The sequence below is a fragment of the Sus scrofa genome, chromosome 15 (genome assembly GCF_000003025.6).
Source record: "Sus scrofa isolate TJ Tabasco breed Duroc chromosome 15, Sscrofa11.1, whole genome shotgun sequence".
NCBI lineage: Eukaryota > Metazoa > Chordata > Mammalia > Artiodactyla > Suidae > Sus > Sus scrofa.
The window spans coordinates 109,487,384-109,515,208 of NC_010457.5; the positions used below are offsets into that span (position 1 = coordinate 109,487,384).

General features: G+C 42.5%; 1 protein-coding gene across 6 annotated transcripts in view; it reads right to left on the reverse strand.

The window, feature by feature from the left end:
* GPR1 (G protein-coupled receptor 1) overlaps positions 1-27,825 on the reverse strand; it is a 61,854-nt gene that overhangs the window by 20,306 nt on the left and 13,723 nt on the right. For 4 of the 6 annotated variants that reach the window (XM_013984415.2, XM_021074587.1, XM_005672112.3 and 1 more), the window contains one exon: positions 12,802-12,886. The gene's annotated coding sequence lies outside the window, so the exon portion shown is untranslated. Of the gene's footprint in view, positions 1-2,105; positions 2,792-12,801; positions 12,887-27,825 lie in introns of those variants that run through there. The other 2 variants (XM_021074589.1, XM_021074588.1) reach the window with 2 other exon arrangements.

A 27,825-nucleotide genomic window follows, 5' to 3' on the forward strand; every position in this document is an offset into this window, starting at 1 on the left:
GAAGTTCCCAGGCCAGGGAATATTATTTTGCAAATTGGTTCTGAACACAGTAAATAAGTTTTTGTTTTTTTTTTTTTTTTTTTTTTTTTTGTCTTTTTGGCATATTTTGGGCCACTCCCGCGGCATATGAAGGTTCCCAGGCTAGGGGTCTAATTGGAGCTGTAGCCACCAGCCTATGCCAGAGCCACAGCAACGCAGCATCCGAGCCGCGTCTGCAAACTACGCCACAGCTCATGGCAACGCCGGATCGTTAACCCACTGAGCAAGGGCAGGGACCAAACCCGCAACCTCATGGTTCCTAGTCGGATTCATTAACCACTGCGCCACGACGGGAACTCCATATAATTTTAACTTATTTAATTTGTTCCTTTCATATTTGGTGTTACTTTGCCTTGAAACAGGTTTGACACCTGCAGAAAATAAAAGTGACCTTCTAAAGGTTATTAGTCTGGAAGTTCACAAGGAAGAGTAGTAGATGTAGGCATATATCTGCACTGTCCCTGTGGTCTCAGTAAGATCTTCTTTGACTAACGATGGGGCTACATCCTGATAAAACCATCATAAGTTGAAAATACCATAAGTCAAAAATGCATTTAATACACCTCACCTATGGAACATCATAGCTTAGCCTAGCCTAAGTTCATGTGCTCACAAGAGTTACATTAGCTTACAGGTGGGCCACATCTTCTAACCCAAAGCCTATTTTATAATAAAGTGTTGCCGGAGTTCCCGTCGTGGCGCAGTGGTTAACGAGTCCGACTGGGAACCATGAGGTTGCGGGTTCGGTCCCTGCCCTTGCTCAGTGGGTTAAGGATCCGGCGTTGCCGTGAGCTGTGGTGTAGGTTGCAGACTCGGCTCGGATCCCGTGTTGCTGTGGCTCTGGCATAGGCCGGTAGCTACAGCTCCGATTCAACCCCTAGCCTGGGAACCTCCATATGCCGCGGGAGCGGCCCAAGAAATAGCAACAATAACAACAACAACAAAAGACAAAAGACAAAAAAAATAAATAAATAAAGTGTTGCATACTTCTGCAATTTTTGAATACTGTGCTGCAAGTGAAAAACAGATGGTTGTCTGCTACAGAACATTTGTAAGCGGATCAGTTGTTTACCCCTATGATTCTGTGGCCACCTGGGAGCAGGGGCTGCCCAGAATCATGACAGAGTGTATGGCTACATTATATGCGGCATATCGAGAGTCTGAGGAATGATCAAAATTCAATATTTGAAGTAGTTTCTACTGAATGTGTATCACTTTTGCACCACTGCAAAGTCAAAAAAATCCCAAGTTGAATCATCATAAGTTGGGGACAGTCTGTACTTTGGATAACTCAAAAGCCAAGCACTTCTCCAAGGACTCAAGTCCAAGAAAGCAGCCAGAAAATATCTTGGCACCTATGCAAGTAACACGATATACTGTCATTAAAACATAATGCAGGCAGCTTATTTCCTGAGAAGGAAATTGGAAGGAACTCGGTAGCAAACCACTTGATACCATAAAATTTCTTTTTAAAAATTCTCCTCTTTTAGAACAGGTTCTCTGCTTTCCTGTCCATCACAGATCTTCTCTAACGAGACAAAATCAGACAAATCACTTCACGCCTAAAGGCCAGTTCCCTGAAACTACGTTTAAACTGACATGACTAGTTATTAAAAGAAAAAAAGTTAGGCAATTATCAGCCTCCCCCTTTTCTTTTCTTTTTTTTTTTTTTAGGGCTATACCTACAACATAAGGAAGTTCCCAAGCTAGCAGTCATACTGGAGCTACCGCTGAGGCCCAGGCCACAGCCATAGCAGCACTAGATCCGAGCCACATCTGCAACCTATGCCACAACTTGCAGCAATGCCAGATCTTTAATCCACTGAGCAAGGCCAGGGATGAAACCTGTGTCGTCATGGACACTATGTCGGGTTCTTAACCAGCTGACCCATAGCAGGAACTCATAAGCTCAACTTTAAAACCACCTAAGAATAGTCATATTAATAGTAAGCCTAGATATCTTGGGTTGAAGGCACTTTAGTTTTGAAGGATCTAGAAAGAGATATTCAGATATTCAAAATAGCCATTCTATTACTTCTAAAAGAATCTAATTCCACCATACTGACCTGGAAAAAGGGACTGAAAGGCAGTATCCAGAACATTCTTCAGAATTTACCTGTCTCCTTTCACTTGAGAATTTTCTTGTTAAGCAACACCTGCTTAACAGGTAAAATTTCTGACAGTTACAGTACAAAGCAAAATATCTTCTCCAACAGGTTTTTCCAGCTGTAATATGTTTTGGCAGCAATTTCAGGCCCTGAATTATTTCCCTAAAATGGATTTGGTAAGCCTACATTAAAGAGATATGTAACACGGACTAATGGCTTATTCAGTGCCTTTTCACCATCCATGAGAAGGTAGGCCACATGAGGCACCTGGGTGTCCCAATCTCCTACCTTCACCTGCATTTCCACAGTATGTGCACCATTCACCAAAGGTACTAAGATTAGTGTCCTATGGTGACCTCTTCTGACTTTTGGACAGGTTATGTTTCTTTCTATCTTTTTATGGGGGCACCTGTGGCATGTGCAAGTTCCTGCGCCAGGGATTGAACTCGCGCCACAGCAATGACCTGAATCACAGCAATGACAATGCCAGATCCTTAACCCACCCACCATCAAGGCACTCCCTGGGCATACTCAATTTCTGCCCAGTTCAAGCTTTTCCTTGACTATGGGCTCAATGTAAGAAAGAGATATGGCATTGGAAAAGAGAAAGAAAAAAAAAAAAGGTGAATCTGGGAGTTCCCGTCATGGCGCAGTGGTTAATGAATCCGACTAGGAACCATGAGGTTGCGGGTTAAGGATCGGGTGTTGCTGTGAGCTGTGGTGTAGGTTGTGGCAGGTGACTACAGCTCCAATTCGACCCCTAGCATGGGAACCTCCATATACCGTGGGAAGTGGCGCTAGAAAAGGAAAAAAGCCCAAAAAAAAGGTGAATCTGCCCCTGGCTGTTTAAATAGAATTGGGGGTGTGTTTATCCAACCCTGTTTGAGCTGGTCAAAATGCACTTGGGTGTACTGTGTTCTTTTCTGCTAATTACAGTTTATGAAGAACGATGGTAAGCTAGCACATGTCCAGAAGAGGGACCAGGATGGAGAGAAACCTTAAAATGACATTATGGCAGTGTTGAGTAAACTGGTGGAAGCTATTTATCCTGGAAAACAAAGAGCAGGGTAACCTTTTTCAGTATGTCAAGGGCTGGCATGCAGAGGAGGGAACTGTTTAATCTAGCCAGAGACTAAAGCTAAGAATACGAGAGAAAGTGACATTTTAGCTCAACATAAGCCAAAACTCTCTAAAGATTATTGCGGTTAAAAATTGGCATTTATTGGAGTTCCCGTCTTGGCACAGTGGTTAACGAATCCGACTAGGAACCATGAGGTTGAGGGTTCTATCCCTGGCCTTGCTCAGTGGGTTAAGGATCTGGCGTTGCCGTGAGCTGTGGTGTGGGTTGCAGACACGGCTCAGAACCCGCGTTGCTGTGGCTCTGGCGTAGGCCGGTGGCTACAGCTCCGATTCAACCCCTAGCCTGGGAACCTCCATATGCCTCGGGAGTGGCCCAAGAAATAGCAACAACAACAACAAAAAAAGACAAAAAAAAAAAAAAAATTTGGCATTTATTCATTTAATACATATTTTCCGAGTATCTACTACATGTTCTAGGTCCAAGTGAAACAGTCATGAATAGTAATGAACTGACGCCATGGAGATGTCAGTTTCACACAAAGCTTTGTCAGATGATGGCACATTTCTCATACTTGGAGATGTTTCATGAAACAACCATAAACTGAAGGTTTTCCCAGCATCAAATGTGACTGAACTTCATGTCTAAAGTACTGCCAACTCTGAAACACTGTTTTGGTAACTTTACTGTTATGCTTGATGCACTCTGACGGCTCTCCTGGTCATGGGTCAGGAGGTACAGTTCTGATTCTGCAGCTTAGCCATGGTCTCCTATCAATCAATGCACGTATGCAGTGCTGCCTCTGCTAAGTGTTTTAGAGGGATGAGGTTGTATAGAGGGTCAAGAGAAAACACTATATAGGGAGTTCTCATTGTGGCTTGGCTCCGAGCTAACAAACCTCACTAGTATCCATGAGGATGTGGGTTTAATCCCTGACCTTGCTCGGTGGGTTATCCACTGTTGCCGTGAGCTGTGGTGTAGGTTGCAGACGTGGCTTGGATGTGATGTTGCTATGGCTGTGGTGTAGGCCGGCAGCTGCAGCTCCAATTCAACCCCTAGCCTGGGAACCTCTATATGCTGCAACTGCAGCCCTAAAAAGACAAAAAATAAAAATAAAAAAAGAGAGAAAACACTGTAATTGTTCTTTCATATGTTATGTACAGTGAAGGGAAACAATTTTTTTATGTCCCAAATTCACCCCTAAAGATCTGGTTGTCATTTCTACTACTTTTATTCTTTTTCAACTTGCCATTATCACTTGGGGAATGGGAGGTCTTACTTTACAAACCAGTTTCAATTCTTTAATCTCTTTGAAGGAGGATGGAATCAGGATGGCTAAAAACCATAGAATCATAGTCTTTTTTTTTTCATAGAATCATAGTCTTTAAAGTGAGATCAGATATTAGAGATAATCTAGTCTCTTCATTTTATATACAAGAAAACAGAAATTTAGCAGATCATTTTAAAAGATCTGAATACTAAAGACAGAAGCATCTGGGAGTTCCCATTGTGGCGCAGTGGTTAACAAATCCAACTAGGAACCATGAGGTTGCAGGTTCGATCCCTGCCCTTGCTCAGTGGGTTAAGGATCTGGCGTTGCCGTGAGCTGTGGTGTGGGTTGCAGACACGGCTCAGAACCCGCGTTGCTGTGGCTCTGGCGCTGTGGCTCTGGCGTAGGCCGGTAGCTGTGGCTCCAATTGGACCCCCCAACCAGGGAACCTCCATATGCCACAGGAAGCGGCCCTAGAAAAGGCAAAAAGACAAAAAAAAAAAAAAATAATAATAATAATAATAAATAAAATAAAGGCAGAAGCACCAAGAATCCCCAGAATTTTAGGTGGAATATTTACTTTGGGTAAGGAAATTTTATAAAGAATCAAACAGAACTTTTAGCAGTTACAAAGATAATCTTGAAATTTAATTTAATGGATGCATAAAATTATAGCTTAGACCCAGATGAATGGAGAATGTAAACTAGAAGACATATCTGAAAATTTTAGCCAAAATGTAGCACAAAGAGACAATGAGATAGAAGATATGAAAGAAAGGCTAAAAAATGAGACGCAAAGAATAAGATGATCTAACATACATCAATTCAGAGTTTCAGAAGGGGATAATGCCTTGTGTTAACCTGGTAGGTAAAAGCGGGTCCACGATCAGAATCCAGGTGTAGAATTCAGAAGTTTTGGTCCTATGATAGAGGACTATAAAGCAATTCCCATAACAGTCCTAATCAAGACAAAGGAAGACTAACTTGAGGATCACTCAATCTGGTGATTCTCAGAGGTGCCAAATACCCTCTGGAGAGGAGAGGGTTCACTTATTGGTCTGTCTTGATAGCATCCACAAGTCCTTGCATCTTTGGTTTAGGAGAAACAGTCATTTTTAAAAACAGGATCCCTGTGGTATTCACCTAAATATGGCACACTCCTAAAGAAAATAAAATTGGAAGACAAATACTCATCCTAGAAGGAAATCAGGACCATGATGATAAGACCTTTTGTAAAATTATGTAATGCCTATAAACTTCTCATATTAATCACATTTCTGTTACCTAATATTGTCCTCTAGTGATTAACAGTAAAGGCCCTCTGATGGAAAAAATAACAATCATTAAACCAAACAAACAGTAGGAGTTCCTGTCTTGGCACAGCGGAAAAGAGTCCACTAGGAACCATGAGATTGTGGGTTCAATCCCTGGCCTCACTCAGTGGGTTAAGGATCTGGTGTTGCTGTGAGCTGTGGTGTATGTTGAAGATGTGGCTTGGATCCTGCATTGCTATGGCTGTGGTGTAAGCCAGCAGCTGTAGCTCTGACTCCTAGCCTGGGAACCTCCATATGCCATGGGTGTGGCCCTAAAAAACAACAAACAAACAAACAAACAAACAAACCAAAAAACCCCCAGTAAAGGCCTGAAGGAGTTCCCACTGTGGCACAGTGGATTAAGAATCCAACTGCAGTGGCCTGGGTCACTGCGGAGGCATGGGTTAGATCCCTGGCCTGACATCATGGGTTAAAGTATCCAGCATTGCCACAGCTTAGGTTGCAGCTGTGGCGCACATTTAATCCCTGGTTCAGGAACTTTCACATGCTGCAGGTGAGGCCATGAAAAAAAAGTAAAGGGCTTAAGATATAAATTAATTTTTGTGGAGCAAAGAAGATAGAAGTTGGAGAGAACTGCAATAAGAAAAGTAGGTAGAGTCAGCTACTGAGGGAGAAGGAATTGTCTGAGTTCTGGGGGCCCCTTAAAGATAAGAGAAAATGGCAGCTGGTTCAAAGCCAGGCTCCGAGGCTGAACAGCAGAAAAAGCCAAGTGAGATTCCCCAGCAATGCATTACTGCAGTCAACATAATAATTTTTCCCTCCTTATATAGTCAGATGTGAAATCACAGTGTAGGTAGATCCTTCCTAAAGACAAGAATGGAAAAGTAATATCTCAAAAGCTAAGCAGAGTTATATTTATGGCAATATGGTATTTTAGATAATCTTTTGAAACTTTTCACTACAAAACCTTTAAAACCACTATACTAAATGTAAAAATCATCTTTTTTTAATTATATGGCCTGTCAACAAAGTAAGGAAAATCCTTAGTGGCCTGAACTGAAACAGAAGCAAGAATCCAGAGAGACATCAAAGTTATGGGCTGTCCTCTGGCCCACAAACCCTTCCTTTGTTGTTACTGTCAAAAGTTATGATGTAGGCCCTGGAAATTTCCTTAAATGCCTAGAACCAATAAGTATCCCAGGTTTTGGTGAGAAGCTTTGTGTGCATGTTGGGAGTACATTTTCCACTCTGCCTTAGCCTTCACTTTCCTTGAACAGAGACTCGGTGTCATCCAGAGATAAGAGCTTTAGGGCCTTTTCAGGTCTTTCTAGGCAATGAACAGAGCCCTGGGGATGAACACAACCCAGGACATGCGGCTTTCTTGAATCAGAAGCTTCCCAAAGCCCTCTTTACACCTCACTCTCAGTTTTTCTTTAATTTTTTGATTAGTCTAATGCCTTATCTCAACTGGTATCCATCATCTCAGGATGGCTGCAAAGTTAAGTCATTGTCTGTAATTGTTTCTGACAAAAGCTAGGGGAAGAAAGCTTTTCACACTGAATGAGCTCTGATTTAAATCAAATAGATGATCTTTGTAAGTAGGATTTTCCAGGGAACCAACAGACAAATCATATAATAATTCTCTGGGGATGAAGCTCTGAAGAAACTCCAGCCACTTTATCTTCCTTCTGGTTGCTGTCAGGCTGCTGGTCTTCACCATGAATGCAGGCTGTTGGTTTTCAAGAATATTACTAAGTCTGAGATAGGACTAGGACAATGCTGCAAAACTCATTTCTTTCACTGAGATTGGAGCTTTTTTTTCTTTTAAATTATTTTTCTTTTTTCTTCGTTTCTTTTCTCTCTCTCTCTCTCTCTCTCCCTCCCTCCCTCCCTCCCTCCCTCCCTCCCTCCCTCCCTCTCTCTCTCTCTCTCTCTCTCTCTCTCTCTCTCTCTCTTTCTTTCCTGTCTTTTTAGGGATGCACCCACAGCATATGGAGGTTCCCAGGCTAGGGGTCTAATCAGAGCCGTAGCTGGCGGCCTACACCACAGCCACAGCGATGCAGGATCTGAGCAGCGTCTGCAACCTACACCACAGCAACACCAGATCCTTAACCCACTGAGCAAGCGCAGGGTTGAACCCGCAACCTCATGGTTCCTAGTTGGACTCATTTCTGCTGTGCCACGACAGGAACTCCTCTTCTTTTTTTAAATAAACACTACCCAGATTGATGCAAGCCTTCAGGGAATTTCCGGAGTTCTGCAAAATTTGATTTTCTGACCACTTTGTCAGTTTCTTGTTGCTTCTATGGAATTTTTTGAGGTTTTTACTCCACTATTTTTGCTGATGTCATCTGGATAGGGAGTTTGAACTGACATGCTTTGTGTGAGTGGAAACTATTTGGCCCTAATAGCATGGTGTTCTTTAAAAAATTAGGCTTAGGAAATCTAAGAAGAGAAATATAGACCACTTAATAAACTCCTATAGAAAAAGATGTAGGAGGAGTTCCTGTTGTGACTCAGTGGTTAATGCATCCGACTAGGAACCATGAGGTTGCAGGTTTGATCCCTGGCCTTGCTCAGCGGGTTAAGGATACAGCATTGCCATGAACTGTGGTGTAGGTTGCAGATGTGGCTCAGATCCTGAGTTGCTGTGGCTGTGGTATAGGCCGGAGACTATAGCTCTGATTAGACCCCTAGCCTGGGAACCTCCATATGCAGCAGGCTGGTCCTAGAAAAGACAAAAAAAAAGAAAAAGATGTAGGAGTTCCTTTTGTGGCTCAGCTTTTAATGAACCTGACTAGGATTCATGAAGATGCAGGTTTGATCCCTGGTCTCACTCAGTGGGTTAAGGATCCGTGTTGCTGTGAGCTGTGGTGTAGGTCACAGATGTTGCTCAGATCTTGTGTTCTGTGGCTGTGGTGTAGACCGGCAGCTGTAGCTCCCATTTGACCCCTAGCCTGGGAACCTCCATATGCTGCAGGTGCGGCCCTAAAAAGCAAAAAAAAAAAAAAAAAAAAAAAAAGCATATTTTCCCACTATTTCCCTCTCTTTCCTATACTTGCTTTAGCCCTAAAGACTATAAAAGTGAATGAATAAATAAATGAATGAATCAATTAAATTTGTAACTCACCTAATTGTCCATTGCAGGAACTTAAACATAATGGGTACTCAAGGAATGGTGCTGAACCAAAATGGATTGGCTCAAAACAGACAAAAATGACCTGTTTTCTGGCATATCTTATCCAATTCATAATATTAAACATTTAGTTATACATTTATCCCACATAAAATAGTATGCTTTTGGAGTTCCCTTATGGTGTAGCATGTTAAGGATCCGACACTGTCACTTAAAAAGCTCTAGTGACTACAGTGGCATGGGTTCGATCTCTGGCCTGGGAACTTCCACATGTTGCTGCACAGACAAAAATTGTATATTTTTATATCAAAGATTCTCACTTCCTTTAATTTTTATGGAAGATATCTTAGTGTGGGTAAAAATAAGTCCTATAGCATAGTTTAAGCAGTAAGTACTTTCCATTAAAAAAAAGAAGAAGAAAGGAAATTGTATTTCCTTTTCCACCTGCACCCAGACATATGGAAGTTCTCAGGCCAAGGAATCAATCCAAGCCACATTCACTCTCTGGCCTGGGAACTTCCAGCTCCTTAACCTGCTACACCAGGGATTGAAACTGCAATGCTGCAGAGACAAGCCGGATCATTAACCACTGCACCACAGTGGGTACTCCCAAGATGACATTTTTGTCAGTTGTCAAGGCAGTGGCCACTGATAAGTTTGGAAGTATTTTAACAAATACCTAGCAGAGATATACTTATTTTTCACCAGAAAACTCATAACTAGTTCAATTAAAGGGCATTAGTTAAAGAAGCCTGTTTGGAAATAACCTGGAAAGATTCTTGTGTCTCACGTCTTTCTTAATGTTATAATGACTGAATCATAAATATTTTAAGAGGATTAGAGCTGCTTACAATTCGAGTGCTACATTGAAAGGACTAAAGAAACTTTAGTAGCAATGTAATATAATATGATAATGAGACAATATAATATGATGGTATAAGATAACATGACTTTCATTTCCTGTTCTCACTGGCAAATTACAAAAAAACTTAGCAGCTTTTTATTTCGCTTTATTTTGTTAGACAAGATGCGAAAGTTTTTTTTTTTTGTTTTTTTTTTTTTTGTCTTTTTGCCTTTTCTTGAGCCACTCCTGCAGCATATGGAGGTTCCCAGGCTAGGGGTCGAATCGGAACTGGCACCACCAGCCTACGCCACAGCCACAGCAACGCAGGATCTGAGCCGCATCTGCGATACATACCACAGCTCACAGCAACGCCGGATCCTTAACCCACTGAGCAAGGCCAGGGATCGAACCTGCAACCTCATGGTTCCTAGTCGGATTTGTTAACCACTGAGCCATGACGGGAACTCCTGGCTATTTTTTTATACAAACACATACATGCACAAATACTGAGGTAACTCAACTTTATAAAAATATAATAAGATGGTATCTCTTATTATATTTTATCTCTTCTCTATCACTCTCCTTAATAATGGATATAAAAGCAGGCATTCAATTATTATTCTAACAAAAATAGTGCACATCTTTAAAATTATTTTATCTGTATTAATACTCAAAATCATCTAAGAAAAAGCGCATGGTGGAGTTCCTGTCATGGTGCAGCAGAAAAGAATCTGACTAGGAACCATGAGGTTTTGGATTCGATCCCTGGCATTGCTCAGTGGGTTAAGAATCCAGCATTGCCGTGAGCTATGGTGTAGGCATGCAGCTGTAGCTCCGATTAAACCCCTAGCCAGGTAACCTCCATATGCCGAGGGTGAGGACCTAAAAATTTAGCAAAAAAAACCACATTGAAAAAAAAAAAGAAAAAGAAAAAGCACAAGGTGTTTTCCTCAGCTCTCATGACAGTAAATCTTATGACTTTCAAATTTGGAAAAAAAAAACAAAACTGAAAAATAGGAAGGTTTATCACACCCAGTCTTCTTAAAAAGATTGTTCCAGTTTAAACAAGACAAAAAAAAAATTAATAAGACGATAAGATACTGATTTTAAAAATTTATAAAGATAATTTGGGGGAATTTCAATATGAACTGGATGTCATTAAGATATTTTTTCATTTTCTTAGATATGTTAACGATCTTGCTTTGTAGAATATTAATATTGTTATTGTGAGTGTATGCTGAAGTTTTTAGGACCGAAGTCTGCAACTTATCTTTCAAAAGATTCAGAAAAAATATATATTCATAGTAATTGTCCGGTTGGGAATGTATAACTTGATTTTTTTGGGGGGGGAGCCGCTCCCACGGCATATGGAGATTCCCAGGCCAGGGGTCTAATCGGAGCTGTTGCTGCTGGCCTACACCAGAGCCATAGCAATGTGGGAACTGAGCTGCTTCTGCGACCTACACCTCAGCTTATGGCAACGATGGATCCTTAACCCACTGAGCAAGGCCAGGTATCAAACCCGCAATCTCATGGTTCCTAGTCGGATTCGTTAACCACTGCACCACAACAGGAACTCCTGTATAACCTGATTTTAATCATGATATGTGGTGAATGGGAATGCATTGTCCAGATCTCCATTTAAGAACAAATCTGTTGCCCCAGCTCCTGGGAGAACTGTCAAAAGAGAGTCTCCACCTAACAGCCCTTAGAGACTGCTACTACTACATCGAGCCCTTTTGCCCAAGGACATGCCCTTCTAGGGTTGCCAACTTCCAATGATGATTGAGGTGGAAATAGATAGGTCTAGCCATTTTGGCCCAGTGGGAGATATTCTGATGGGTTCTTGTTCGCTTCAGAGGTCCGTCTAGAGTCAGCAAGGGCCATCAGTCCTACCTTGCAACTCGGTTTGTCCCTCTGCCCAGTTGTGTTGTTTCCCCTCCCGTATCCCACACGCAGGTGTTGATCCTAAGGGCACAACCTAGCAAACATCTGATCATTAAAACTCTGTCTCAAAATCTTCTAGGAGAACTGGCTGAACCTGTGACACAAGCTGGATATCAGGCAACCTCAAAATGAGGAACATTTTTTTTATAGTTCTGTTTACTTAAAAAAAATGTCAGTGTCATCAAAGACAAAGAAAAGCTGTGGAAATGCTCCAGATTAAAAGAGAGTAGAGAGACATGACAATGAACTGTTGTGGCTCAGTGGTAACGAATCTGGCTGGTGATCAGGAAGACACGGGTTCAATCCCTGGCTTCACTCAGTGGGTTAAAGGATCCAGAGCTGCCACAAGCTGCAGTGTAGGTCGCAGACACGGTTTGGATCTGGCGTTGCTGTGGCTGTGGTGTAGGCTGGCAGCTGTAGCTCGATTGGACCCCTAGCCTGAGAACCTCCATATGCCATGGGTACAGCCTTAAAAAAGCAAAAAAAAAAAAAAAAAAGAAGAGAGAGAGAGACTAGAGAGAGAGGACAATTAAATGTGACATGTGATGCTGGACTGCATGTTGTACTAGAGGAAAACAAAAGGCCAAAAGGAATAATTAGCAAAAATGGAATATGGATTGTAGATGAGGTAAAAAAGTATTGCACCAATTTTAAATTTCCTGTAATTGATAAGTATACAGTAGTTATGTGGAAGAATGTTCTTAGGAAATAGACACTGAAAAATATAAGGCAATGGGGACACAATGCAGCTTCTCAAATGGTTCTAGAAACTACATACAAAAATACAGAGAATATAAAAGCAAATGGGGCAAAAATTTAACAATAGGTGAATCATAGTAAAAGGGATATAAAAAGGATTCTTTGTCTTTTCCCCGCCACTTCTCTATAAGCTTGAAATTATTTTCAAACAAGAAATTTAAAAATGTATATATACATGTATGAGTAATTGCATATCAACCAGATAAGGCAAAATGCTAACAACTGATCTACATTACAGGTATATGGTTGTTTTCTGTACTACTCTATCAACTTTTCCGAATATTTAAAAATTTTCATAATAAAAAGTTGGAAGAAAATACAGGCCAGGATACTTGCTATGGCTTACCTCTTTAGGGCTTGCAAGACTATGTCTTTTGGAGACAACACCTTTGTTTCCAGTTGCTGTTGCTGTGAGTTTTCTGATACTCTATCTGTGATGAACAGAGAACTCAGATTAGCAAACCAATGAGACAAAGTTTCCCCCTCTATTAAGTAGAACTCTTTAAATCACTAATTATTTGGCTCCTCACTTTAAGAAGCCCTGTTAGATGTTCCCTATAAACTCTGACTACAAAACTTTGTCTTTTTTTAATTCTCTGTCATGTCCTGGTTGCTAGATAAATTCCTAGCACATGAAATATGCTCAGTAAATACCTGCTGAAAGAACAAGTGAGGAAGATCTAAAATAAATATGATCTTAGTATACAATCATATATATGTGATGCCATATATATGGCATAAAATCATATATATATATATTTAGGGCTGTACCCAAGACATATGGAAGTTCCCAGGCTAGGGGTCAAATCAGAACTGCAGCTGCTGGCCTATACCACAGCCACAGCAACATGGGATCCGAGCCGAGACTGCGAGCTACACCACAGCTCACAGCACTACCAGATCCTTAACCCACTGAGGAAGGTCAGAGATTGAACCTGCATCCTCATGGATCCTACTTGGGTTTGTTACCACTGAGCCACAACAGGAACTCCTAAATTCATAATTTTAATAACGAAACAGCAACTCTTATCATTAAGGCCAAAATTCAACTTGCTTTTACTGTTTTTGCTTATTTTCTCTTTCTTACTGCAAGTTGGGAGAACCAGAATTCTGGAATTATTTCAGCTACCAAGTAGTTCATCTGGGTGCGGCTAAGCCAGGAAGTCATTTGAGGTAATGCTTCTGGGTTCCTAGAGGGGGCGGCAGAGAGCCTTTAAATGCAAGCCCATTTGGGTCCTCGGAATGACCTTGAGGAAAGAGGAGCAACCACAGCTAAGAGCTTTGGAGTGGCGGTCCCACCACACAGGATGGAACTGACCTGGAACCAGAAAAACCATTGTTCCAGAATATGTGGAGGAATGAAGTTAGGAGACTCTGTGAAATCATGCATCAGAGAATACAGGAAAGTGTCAAAACATATTCAGTCAGCCCGGAGAAAAAGCTGCAGGAGACAGAGTGGCCAGGAGTCAGAATGCAGAAATTAAGACCAGAACAAGAACCAAGAGGAACCTAAAGAGACGTGGAAATCAGGCGTAGTCACTGGACATCAGTTTGGTCCTATTTGGATGTTTCCCTTCATGGACCTGGGTGCAAGTGTTAGCCAAGGGCAGCCTTCCCGTGATCATGACCTCCTGGCAAACACTGGGGGCTTGCTGATGATGCTGGAGGTTAATGGGGGCTCCGTCCTGCCTGGCGAGTGTCCCTCCCGCCCCAGGCACACACTGCTGTTCTTTCAGGGCACCCTTTAAATTCTACTTTACTATCCTTACTATATCCATTTCTAGCTCAGAATCAGAGAAAATCGAGCAAAGTATCACCAAGAACCTTCAATTTTTCTTTATACTCCTATCCAGTGCCTATCTTCACATTTTCAAATCTAGCAAGCTGCTTGCTCCTTAGGCAACTTTTATCCAATCATTTGTTTAAATTTGTAATTAGTTACTTTGCATTGAATAGTAAAAAATTATCCTTTTTAACTAACACACCAGAAGATAACCCAAAGTGTTTTCAAAATAACATCTTATCATACAGCTTAAAAAAGGCCACATTCCTTAACTTCTTGACACACTGAAGTGGAACATTGGAAGTAAAATCAATACAGTGGTCTTTTTTTTTTTTTTTTAATGAGCATTGCAATGTTTATTTCAGGTCTCTCTCTCTCTCTGCATTTTTTTTTTCTTTTTTGCCACACAGGCTGTATGTGGGAATTCCTGGGCTAGTGATCTAACCTATGATACAGAGCAGCAACCAGAGCCACAGTGGCGAGAACGCAGGAGCCTCAATCCACTAGGCCATCAGAGAACTCCCCAATACAGCAGTCTTAATGCAGAGGTACACTGTCAGAGCTGATTTAGGATAGGTAGGCTTTTTTTTTAATTTGGCTGCATCCATAGCATGCAGACGTTCCAGGGCCAGAGATGGAACCCGCACCACAGCAGTGACAATGTTCCCTATCATAGGGAACTCCTATGATAGGCATTCTGGAAAATATGATTTATGGTTGGGTTTTATTTCAGATTCTCTCTGCCTGTCATTTTTTTGTACATTTTACTATTGTGCAAGTTATAAACAACTTATAATAATGCAAATAATTTTGTGCAGAGAAATACAAATGAATTGCATTTAGTGGAATGCAATCAATTATTGCCATATAAATACTGACTAGTCTACCAGTTTTGCAACTCTTTATAAATCTATTTCAATGTTCCTGCTGGCCTGTACATGTGTGATACTTACACTTCTCCTTTTAACACATTGTAACATCTTATTGATTCTATCAAAAAGAAATGCGTTAGGAGTTCCCGTCGTGGCACAGTGGAAACGAATCCTACTAGGAACGATGAGGTTGTGGCTTCGATCCCTGGCCGCATTCAGTGGGTTAAGGATCTGGTGTAGGTTGCAGGCATAGCTCAGATCCTATGTTGCTGTGGCTGTGGCGGAGGCCAGCACCTGCAGCTTGATTCAAACCCCTAGCCTGGGAACATCCATATGCTGTGGGTGCGGCCCTAAAAAGCAACAAAAAAAATAAAAAAGAAAAGAAAAGAAATGCATTAAATAAAACCTTTGAAACAGGTTAACTTTATATTTGTGTGTGTTATACTCTACTTTTTTTTTTTTTTTTTTAGCTGTGCTGTGGCATGCATTCAGAAGTTCCCAGGCCAGGGATTGAACTCAAGCCACAGCCATGACAATGCCGAATCCTTAACTGCATGGGCACCATGGAACGTCAAAGACTTTTGGACTAAAGACCTATTAAAAGATCATTTTAAAAAAATAGGTAAGGGAGTTCCCTGGTGGCCTAGCCATTAAAGATGTATGAAGATGTGTAAAAGTTTGTGCAAAGATGTATAAAAATTGTATATGAAGTTTCTTTCTTGATCCCTCAATTTCCAAAACTTATTGACCTGCCATTCTTAGGATAATGATGGAACTAGACATCAAGACAGGGGGCAGCGCTCATTTAGAGGAATGGGTGGCATGGGCTGGGGCTTTTACATGCAATACTAAGCAAACAGGAAGGGCTAAAGACGAGAGAATTCATGGAGTTCCCTGGTGATCTAGTGGGTTAGGATTGGGCATTTTCACCACTAGGTTCAATCCCTGGTATGGGAACTGAGATCCCACATCAAGCAGCTACCCATCATGGCCAAAAATAAAATAAAATCATAAAATAAAATAAAATAAATATCAAAGGTGTACCTCTGTGATTCAAGATAGAAAGAGCGAGAATTCTGATACCACCCCAAGTTTGTACTGCTGAGGCAAATCCTTTCTTTAGGGACCCCAAACTCTCTTCCCTTCATCCACGCCTATCTGTTCTTCTAAAGGACAGTATGTTACAAACGAGGCCCTTAATATGACTGCTGGAATAGGAAGACCAATAAGCAAGACTAACACAATCCTTCTACACAGCCAGAACATTAACACAGTATCCAAATATGTGCAGCTTTCTTTTTATCTTTTTTTTTTTTTTTGCAGTCAGATAGAGTCCCTTTGTCTGCTACTCAGGCCAATGTTCTAGGCGTCCCCAAACTCCAAAATAACTGGTTAGATGTAGCCCTTTGCCTGATCAAGTCGCAGTTAGAAGACACAGAATGCCCTCCTGGGCCTGAGGATACACGATTGGCCTCATCCAAGTGGGGTGAGGAGAAGTTCCAGCAGCACCCCCCTCCCCAAGAAGTTCCAGTTTCAGCTGTTGGGCACCTGCTCTTGACTCAGCTCCTTTGGGAAGTCTTAACCCATCGGGCTGTTTATACAGAGCTGACATTTCTTTCCGGTCTTCTATGTCTGTCTTCTGTCACCCTGCTTAAACCTCTCTCTTCCCTGCCACTCCCTCCTCACCCCATGGTTTGATATAATCCAGATCACAAGCCTTTCTGGGCAATTTTTTTTTGGGGGGGGCTACACTCAAGGTTCATGGACATTCCTAAATCTGGGATCAAACTTGAGTCATAGCATCGACCAGAGCCACAGCAGTGACAACGCCAGATGCTTAACCCGCTGAGTCAGAAGAGAGCTCCTGGGCAGCATTTTATGGTGGTTAAGAACTGAGCCCTAGAGTCAGACTGCCTTGGTTTCTAGCTGCAGTGCCACTTACCATCTACCTGTGTGGCTTAGGGAAGTCTGTCAAAAGCTCTAAACCTCCATTTCTTCATAGTAAAGATAGGGATACAAATAATATCGCCAGGAGTTCCCGTCGTGGCGCAGTGGTTAACGAATCCGACTAGGAACCATGAGGTTGCAGGTTCGATCCCTGCCCTTGCTCAGTGGGTTAACGATCCGGCATTGCTGTGAGCTGTGGTGTAGGTTGCAGAAGCGGCTCGGATCCTGAGTTGCTGTGGCTCTGGCATAGGCCGGGGGGCTACGGCTCCAATTCGACCCCTAGCCTGGGAACCTCCATATGCCGCAGCAGCGACCCCCAAAATAGCAAAAAGACAAAAACAAACAAACAAACAAAAAACACACACAAAAAAACAAATAATATCACCAGAGGAGTTCCCATCGTGGTGCAGTGGTTAACAAATCCAACTAGGAACCATGAGGTTGCGGGTTTGGTCCCTGCCCTTGCTCAGTGGGTTAACAGTCTGGCATTGTCGTGAGCTGTGGTGTAGGTTGAGCTGTGGTGTAAGTTGCAGACGCGGCTCGGATCCTGCGCTGCTGTGGCTCTGGCATAGGCCGGTGGCTACAGCTCTGATTCGACCCCTAGCCTGGGAACCTCCGTATGCTGCGGGAGCGGCCCAAGAAATAGCAAAAAGACAAAAAAAAAAAAAAAAAAAAATCGCCAGAGCTTCTGTTGTGGCGCAGTGGAAACGAATCCCTAGTATCCATGAGGATGCATATTTGACCCCTGGCCTCAGGCAGTGGGTCGGGGATACAGTGTTGCGGTGTGTAGTGGGTGTAGGTTGCAGATGCGGCTCAGATCTGGCTCTGCTGTGGCTGTGATGTAGGCCAGCAGCTGCAGCTCCAACTTGACCCTTAGCCTGGGAACTTCCATATGCCGTGGGGGCAGCCCTAAAAATCAGGGGAAAAAAAATATATCTCCTTTATTGGGCAGCTTTGAGGACGAAATGAGACAATGGAGTGAAGCTCAGTGTCTGATACAGAGGCATCTATTACTACCATAATCTTCTCTGTCTCCAGTTTCCAGTCTCCTATTGCCTATCCTCCCTGTTTGTAGTATACTTCTATTTCCTATTTCTTATTTGTAGGTACTTCTTCTCATTTCCCCTCTCAATCCAACACGGATATTGATGAAATTCAAGACACGTCCATCCAAAATATGGCTCTTTGCATAGCAATATTAAGGTGAAGGAGTAGGAGAAACAGCCCTGAGTCAGGACATGAGATCTTCCTGTGAGAGGTGCCCTCCCAGTACCCTTAGGAAAGGAGCCTCTTTATCTACAAGGAAGGATGGATGCTGAGAGGAATCCCTTGCTAGGTCCCCCTGTTTACCATCCTTGGCTCACACCCCTTTTGTCCTGTTGCAGTTTTTTTTTCTGCCTTTTTAGAGCCACACCCGAAGCATAAGGAAGTTCCCAGGCTAGGGGTCAAATTGGAGCTGTAACCGCTGGCCTACACCACAGCCACAGCAATGCCAGACCTGAGCTGTGTCTGCGACCTACGCCACAGCTCATGGCAACGCTGGATCCTTAACACACTGAGCGAGGCCAGGGATCGAACCTGCGTCCTCATGGATACTAGTCGGATTTGTTTCTGCTGAGCCACCACCGGAATGCCTAGGTAACCTTTTGGATTTATGTTTCATCCTTAAAGAAAATACTAGGTGAAAGAGACCACAGGGAGAAATAAAATAGTGGGAAGTTCCTGTCGTGGCACAGCGGAAATGAATCCAACTAGGAACCATGAGGTTGCGGGTTCGATCCCTGGCCTTGCTCAGTGGGTTAAGGATCCGGCGTTGCCATGAGCTGTAGTGTAGGTCACAGACGCAGCTCGAATCTGGCATTGCTGTGGCCAGCAGCTACAGCTCCAATTAGACCCCTAGCCTGGGAACCTCCATATGCCACAGGTGTGGCCCTAAAAAGACAAAAAGACAAAAAGAAAAAAGAAAAAAAAGAAAAAGAAATAAAATAATGGTTTCCTGCTGTTACAGTAAAGCTACATCATGCTCATTCCTTCCTCTCCAAAGTGAGACATTCTGATCCCATAATAATGTTCCACTTAAAGGAGTTTATTTTATACCAAATGATTCATGTGAATGAGTTCATTTGTTGTGATGATCAGAATGAGGTAGCTGGGCTTCTTGCTATAATCACACTGATTTGCTCTAATCCAACTGGCTAGAAAATACATCGATTGTCTGGTTCAGCATACAAACAACCCCACAGAAACAAACCAAAAAAACCCCCACGAGGTTTTCCAAAGAATTTTTCTCTGTGCATTCCTTTAAGTTTGATAAATGAGTTATTTATTGACTGCTTGAGAAATGTATAAAAAGGAAGAACTGGTCATTTTCAGAAAAATTATTGAAGTGGACTCCCTGGACTTGAACAGCTGCCACTTGACATGGCTTGAAACTAGATCTAGTTGTTGTTGTTTTAAACAAATCAAGCTTTTGTTTAATGAAGGCTGACCTAAATGAGTGTGAATATCCTTGTAAATAATCTAATAGGGAGTTCTCAATCTAACAGGGAGCTCTAAAAAAAAAAAAAAAAGCAACACCACCACCAGCAACAACAAAAACCTAATACAACGTTAAAATGGAGAGACACCCTCCACAATCTTCCCCCTACTCCCTCCCTGTTCCAGGGGATATAATACATTTCTGAGGGAATCTGGAAATACCACTTTTGGGTAGTGTTTGGTATGTTATAATCTCTCCTAAAAGAGAAGCCTTTCTAAGCATGTTCAATCCTCCTTCCTTGTCCAAGCTCTCAGACAACAGAATGCAAACAAAGGAGAAAAGCCACGCTTCTACACGGAAATATCATTCCAGAGCAAGACAGCTCCCCAGATAAGGGAGGAAGACCTTAGTCATTTTACTATTGTCTACATTTTCCCATCTGCACGGTTGGTGCTTGTGAAGAATTGAATTAAGTATGCATTTTGGGAGTTCCCATCGTGGCTCCGTGAAAACAAATCTGACTAGCATCCTTGAGGAGGTGAGTTTGATCCCTGGCCTCGCTCAGTGGGTTAAGGATCCAGCGCTGTCGTAAGCTGTGGTGTAGGTTGCAGATGCGGCTTGGATCCAGCATTGCTGTGGCTCTGATTTGACCCTTAGCTTAAGGACCTCCATATACCGTGGGAGCAACCCTAAAAAGACAAAAAAAAAGTACACATTTTGTGTGTGAGTGTGTTGATAATGATAAAAGCACCCCAGAGGAGTGCTTGTATTTTGAATACAGTTAAATGAAGTGAAAGCCCATATCAGGCCAAATGACAATCAACAAGAAAAGTCATATTTAGTATTATCTATATAATTGGGTAACAGAATAAACAATTTATATAAACTTCATATTTCCCACAAGGTAACCAAACAATTGATTTGATCAAGCTCTTATTTTCTGAACTTGCTGATGGTTTGGAATTAAGGAGAAAATCACCAGTTCCTCTAAAGAGTAAGCTGTGGGGTTTTTTTTTATTATTATTACTATTTTTCTTTCTTTCTTTCTTTATTTGTCTTTTTGTCTTTTCAGGGCCACACCAGCAGCATATGGAGGTTCCCAGGCTAGGGGTCCAATTGGAGCTGTAGCCGCCGGCCTACACCAACATGGGATCTGAGCCAAATCTGCGACCTATGCCACAGCTCACGGCAACTCCGGGTCCTTAACCCACTGAGCAAGGCCAGGAATCGAACCTGAAACCTCATGGTTCCTAGTTGGATTCACTTCCGCTGCGCCACGATGGGAACTCCACAAGCTGTGTTTTTAGATATTACTTTCTAAATGCACTCTTCCCTGACCTCCACAAGCCTACCCCCCAACCTAAATCACGGTCCCTGCTCTATATTCTTCACTTAGAAATTTTAGTTATATATTTGAATGCTTATTTGATGAATGTGTCTCCCCCAGCAGCTGTAGTTTTTGTTTGGTTGTTTTGTTGTCTTTTTAGAGCCACACCCAAGACTTATAAATTCCCAGGCTAGAGGTCAAATCAGAGTTGCAGCTGCCGGTATACGCCACAGCTCATGGCAAAGCTGGATCCTTAATCCACTGAGCGAGGCCAGGGATGGAATCCCTGTCCTCATGGATCCTAGTCCACTGAGCCACCACGAGAACTCCTGTTTTGTTTCGTTTTTATGACTGCACCCATGGCATACAGAATTTCCCAGGCAAGGGACTGAATCCCAGCAGTAGCTGGAGTGGGGATTGAACCCGCACCTAACTCACTGTGCCACAGCAGAAACTCCCAGACTGTAGTATTGCTTACCTTCATACCCCAGAACCTAGCACAGTTGTCAGGCAAAGAATAGAACTTAATAATATTTACTGACTGGCAGATGACTATTCAGTGGATTTTGATAAAAGGCATGCATGCCCATGGGCATTTTGGCAACAAACTAACATATTTGTCTCAGAAGGCAAAGGTAAGTTTGAGAAGGGATTTTAAGTTCTTAATTACTATCGAATCCATTAGTTCCTGTTCTCAGTTCCTTTTTCATATTAAAGGTGTTAAAAGAATGTTGACTCTCACTCTTCAGAGTTGTGTTAAATCTCTCTGGACACTTCATTAGACTGAGACTTTTGATTGACAACAGGTCCCATTTCCAGGGAAAGATGACAAGACTTTTCTCCAAATTGTTATCAGGAGCAAACTACTTCACTATAAACCAGTTGTCTAATGTCGTGTTTATAATTAAAACCAGTTCACCTAACTACATTCTAAAAGCAAATACCGGAGTTCCCGTCGTGGCACCGTGGTTAACAAATCTGGCTAGGAACCATGAGGTTGCAGGTTCGATCCCTTGCCTTGCTCAGCGGGTTAAAGATCTGGCGTTGCCGTGAGCTGTGGTGTGGGTCACAGACGTGGCTCAGATCCTGCGTTGCTGTGGCTCTGGTGTAGGCTGGTGGCTACAGCTCTGATTAGACCCCTAGCCTGGGAACCTCTATATGCCAAGGGAGCAGCTAAAGAAAAGGCAAAAGACAAAACAAACAACAACAACAACAACAAAAACAAATAAAGGCAAATACCAAGCATACCTAATTATGTAATACCATTTAACACAAACAGTAATACCGAGTGCTTGTTAAACTGCTGCAGGGCCAAGCAACTTCACATGCATTTTCACATTTAATTCTCACAACAACCCTATGAAATACTACTATTATTTCTATGAGGCCAAGAGAGGTTGGGCAATTAGCAAAAGTGATGAAGCCCAGATAAGACTTCTGGATCTGTGTGACCACAGGGACTTCCTTCTCAACGCTTATACACAACTTTTCTGTAGTAATCATCTATTAATGTGTTTATGGTCTTGCTAAATGATGATAGCTTCAAGGGCAAGGACTAAGTTTTACTCTTCCTTCTATCTCAAGTACAGAGCAGAGGGCAAGAACATAATAGGTTGCAAGGAGTTCCCGGCATGGCATCCATGAGGACGCAAGTTCGATCCCTGGCCTTGCTCAGTGGGTTAAGGATCCGATATTTCTGTGGCTGTGGCGTAGGCCAGCGTCTACAGCTCCTATCCAAACCCCAGCCTGGGAACTTCCATATGCCACAAGCGTGACCCTCCCCCCACCGCCACCCCAGAAAAAAGCAAAATGAGCAGGTTATAAAATTGCAAGTCCATACAACCACTATGGAAAACGGTATAGAGGTACCTCAGAAAGGTAAAAATAGAACTACCATATGATCCAGCAATCCCACTCCTGGATAAAACTTTCATTCAAAAAGATTCATGCACCTCTATGTTCACTGCAGCAATATTCACAATAACCAAGACGTACAAACAACCTAAATGTCCATTGACAGACAGATGAATGGATAAAGAGGATGCGGTACATATACACAATGGACTATTACTCAGCCGTTAAAGGAAAGAAATACCAGCATTTTCAGCAACATGGAAGGACTTAGAAATTATCATCCTAAGTGAAGTCAGTCAGACAGTGAGACACCAAGATCATATGCTATCACTTACGTGTGGAAAGAACACAATGAACTTCTTTGCAGAACAGATACTGACTCACAGACTTTGAAAAACATGGTTTCCACATGAGGCAGGTTGAGGGGTGGGGGAATGCACTGGGAGTTTGGGATGGAAATGCTATAAAACTGGGGAGTGATAACTGTTGTACAACTATAAATACAATAAAATTCATTGAGTAATAATAAAAAAGCAAAAAAAGAACATAATAGGTATTCAACAAAAGTTTAGTAGGAAGTGCTTTCTCAAGCCTCAAAACTCTAGTGTGTTTAGTATAGTTTTAATGTTAAACATATTAACTATTTTAACGTGCATAAATAAAATGCACACATTTAACAAGAATTTCTATATGAAAACAAATAATATAGATAAGGATATCTTACTATGTTTATTGAATTAGTAATCCATACTTTACATTGAGGCATAAGACGTTGCCATTTTGTTAGGTCAAAAATGCTCAATGTCAAATAACAGCACTTTTACATCGTACTGTAGGGGACCATTGACTGAAACTGCCCACCTTGGCCAGGCATGATAATCGCTGCTTGCAGGAGTTGTCTCCCAACAGGAGGCCCCAGTAAGGAACATGGTGCTGCCCTGAAGACTAACCAGGAGGATCTGGGAGGGGCCAATACGAGGGAGGAGATGACCAACCTCCCAGGATCCTTGGTGCCAGAATCCATCTTGGCTGAGAGATGTCCTCACCAAGAAGGGCCCTGAGACAGACCAAGCATGAGCCGACCAGCCAGAGACAACCCAGAAACTAACCCCAGTCCCATGGTTTAAACCTGAGACTGCATGAGAGCCACATGGCAGAGCAGATTTTTTTTTTTTTTTTTTGTCTTTTTGCCTTTTCTAGGGCCGCCCCCACGGCATAGGGAGGTTCCCAGGCTAGGGGTCTAATCAGAGCTGTAGCCGCTGGCCTACTCCAGAGCCATGGCAACGCGGGATCCGAGCCATGTCTGCGACCTACACCACAGCTCACGGCAACGCTGGATCCTTAACCCACTGAGCAAGGCCAGGGATCGAACCCGCAACCTCACGGTTCCTAGTTGGATTCGTTAACCACTGCGCCATGACGGGAACTCCCCAGAGCAGTTCTGGGTTCCTTTACCCTGCTGCTCTCCACCCGGTGCCCCTTTCCAATAAAGTCTTTTGCTTTTTACAAGTGTTAGGCACGAGTTCATTCTCGGGTCCCCCTTCCTGCAACAGTACAACCTGATTTTAAAAAAACAAAACCTGTGGTGTAGGTTGCAGACGCGGCTTGAATCCTGGGTTGCCGTGGCTGTGGTGTAGGCCGGAGAATACAGCTCCGATTCGACCCCTAGCCTGGGAACCTCCATATGCCGCGGGAGCGGCCCTAGAAAAAGGCAAAAAGACAAAAATAAATAAATAAAAAATAAAAAAACAAAACAGGAGTTCCCTTCCTGGCTCAGCAGAAATGAATCTGACTAGCATCCATGAGGATGTGGGTTCAATCCCTGGCCTCGTTTAGTGGGTTGAGGATCCAGTGTTGCCGTGAGCTGTGGTGTAGGTTGCAGATGCAGCTCAGATCTTGCGTTGCTGTGGCTGTGGTGTAGGCTGGCAGCTGTAGCTCTGATTTGACCCCCTAGCCTGAGAACTTCCATATGCTACAGGTATGGCCCCCCCACAAAAGGACAACAACAACAAAAACAAACTATGTCAACTCTTACATAATTACGTAGAATACTCTATTACCAGATGTTTTCCACTCAAATAGAGGTTTATTTTTATAAACTGCCAAAGACAGTTTTGTGAAAAATTAAGGATGTCATATCTATGAGTACTTTCTTCTAAGTCTAATGATCTAATTTCCTATACAAATTATCATGCATTCCCTTAGGACCTGATGAAAATTCAACCCAGTACATTTTATTAGAGTCAGCTTGGATTTTGTCTTTTCCAAGCTGCCAGCTTGCATACTTCCTTGCAAAAGTCCTTTTCAATGAAGTCCTCCGTTTTTAGTATTATCTCTTTTATCCCAAGCCCTGATGCACCCCCTAGTGTTCCTCAAATACTTTTGTAATGATTATATTACATGTGTTTATAACAATCACTTTTTGTTGGATATTGGGGTCTGTTATAAGCAATTGTGTAAAGCATTTAAAATGAAGGAAATATACAGAAGGGGAGCAGAGTATGCCACCCCCCAAAATGCCACTTTGTATACTGATTTATTTTTGTTTTGTTTTAGGTTTTTTTTGGGCCATGCCTGTGGCATGTGGAAGTTCTCAAGCCAGGGACTGAACCTGCCCCACAAGAGTGACCGGAGCCACAGTAGTGGCAAGCCTGGATCCTTAACTGCTAGGCAACCAGGGAACTCCCATGTCGATTATTTTGAATTTAAGTTACTTGTGAAAGGGTTCGTACAAGAAAGGTACTCTGTCCCTCCTCTGTCCTTCTGAAAGCAAAAAAGAAATCTCCTACATGAAAGGTACCCTTCTTGTGCCAGGAAGGTAGAAGTTACCCTTATCACCAGAAATGGAGAACTTAGGGCCAAGAAGCTGTATAAACAAAGTTTGTTACTTCTTTACTAATTTACTACCCCAAATGCAAACTTCTTTGTATTGTCAATCTTCACAAACTTTTTATTTCTTTGTTTAAAAGATAAAAGCTGCTTGTCTTGGTTACTTCTTTGAATCTCACATTACATGGACTGCCACCCATATAATATTAAATTTGTTTTTCTCCTGTTAGTCTGTTTTATGCCAATTTAATTATAAGAAGAAATAAATTATTAGACCAACCGAAGAACTTAAAAGGGAAAGGTTTTCTACCTTAGCATACCCAACTGGGGAGTTCCCTTATGGAGCAGTGGGTTAAGGACCAGTGCTGTCACTTCAGTGGCTCAGGCCACTGCTGTGGTATGGGTTCAATCCCTGGCCCAGGAATTTCTACATGCCATGGGTGCAGACAAAAAAAAAAGTACCCAACTGATTCAATTATACTAAGCGACTGGCTGGTTGACCATGGACGGTTCTTAAATAACATTTTTGTTTCTTGCATAAAAAGAAACACAAAATTGGAACTTCAGAGAGTAACCCTTGAGGCCCTTAAAGAGCACATAATAAGCTTTGCTTCTGCATGGTGCGCTTGAGAGAAGACTATGTCCTCTCCTCATCGGACTCTTTATATGCTAAACTTCATGAAATAAATTATTTTCTTGGCTCCACCATGCTTTGAATGTTGTCATCTAGTTAGTGGTCGCTTTTTTGCCAGCAATACCAACCAGCAAGTCTCCTGGTTTGGGTGTTCTAAGAACAAACTGGTGAGCCAGAATATTTTTCTACTCTACCTCAATCCTTGATTGAAAAACTACACTCTCCCCCAAAATAAATAAAAACTACACCCCAAGCAAGGTCCACTTGGGAATTTCCTGATGCAAACTGGGTCAGCCTGGAAGTTCCCGACGAGTATCCATGAGGATGAGGGTTTGATCCCTGGCCTTGCTCAGTGGGTTAAGGATCTGGCATTGCTGTGAGCTGTGGTGTAGGTCACAGATGCGGCCTAGATCCCGCATTGCTGTGGCTGTGGTGAAGGCTGGCAGCTGTAGCTCTGATTGGACCCCTAGCCTGGGAACCTCCGTATGCCGCAGGGTGCAGCCCTAAAAAGAAAAAAATAAATGAACAAAACCAAATTGGGTTAGCCTGGCATTGAGTACCCCTGTTTTATCTGGCTTTGTTGAATTCGGACATATTGTACGTATATCAGCAACACTGGTATTATGGGTTTTCAGAACTTGAGAACTTTCACTGCGGAATTTAATTAGCCGTGGATTTCCTAGAGAATAGAGGTCACAGTGTGGTCCAAAAAAGCACAGTGAAAAATGTAAAGTGCCATATAAATATATTTTTACTCTAGCTTGAAAGTATGGCCGGTTGACAGTGGGCACAAATGAGGTAGCATTTAGAGTTTTAATTCAGGATTTATTAGGGTGTCCCCACTGGCTGATACAATACTCACTGTGCAATAAAGAGGTCATACTTGAGAAGAGGTCACTGAGAAGTATTTCCGGGGCCTCCAGAAGGTGAATTACATGTTTGTGTACAAGTTTCTCCTCTTGGGCCCCTAGACTCCATCAGGTGTGCTGCTAAAGTGCTGGGCTACTTGCCCTGTCAAAGCTGGGGAGAGCTTTGGGATGAAATAAGGGTAGTGGGCCAGAGAATTCTTTCCATTATATGTTTTTTTATTAGTGGAGGCTCCAAATAGGACTGATTGTGCTCTGATATTTTAGTGGAAACGACTCACCTTTTTTTTTTTTTTTTTTTTTTTTTTTGGCTGCATGCCCACAGCAAGCGGGAGTTCCTGGGCCAGGGATCGAACCTGAGCTACAGAACTGATCCAAGCCACAGCAGCAACAATGCCAGATCCTTAACCTCGAGGCCACCAGGGAACTTCAGGTCTGCATTTTTTTTGTTGTTGTTGTTGTTGTTGTTGTTGTTGTTGTTGCTATTTCTTGGGCCGCTCCTGCGGCATATGGAGGTTCCCAGGCTAGGGGTCCAATCGGAGCTGTAGCCACCGGCCTACACCAGAGCCACAGCAACGCGGGATCCGAGCCAAATCTGCAACCTACACCACAGCTCACGGCAACGCCGGATCGTTAACCCACTGAGCAAGGGCAGGGACCGAACCCGCAACCTCATGGTTCCTAGTCGGATTCGTTAACCACTGCGCCACGACGGGAACTCCTTTTTTTTTTTTTTTTTTTTTTTTTCTGTTGTGCATTTTTAATTGTACGCTGCTAGC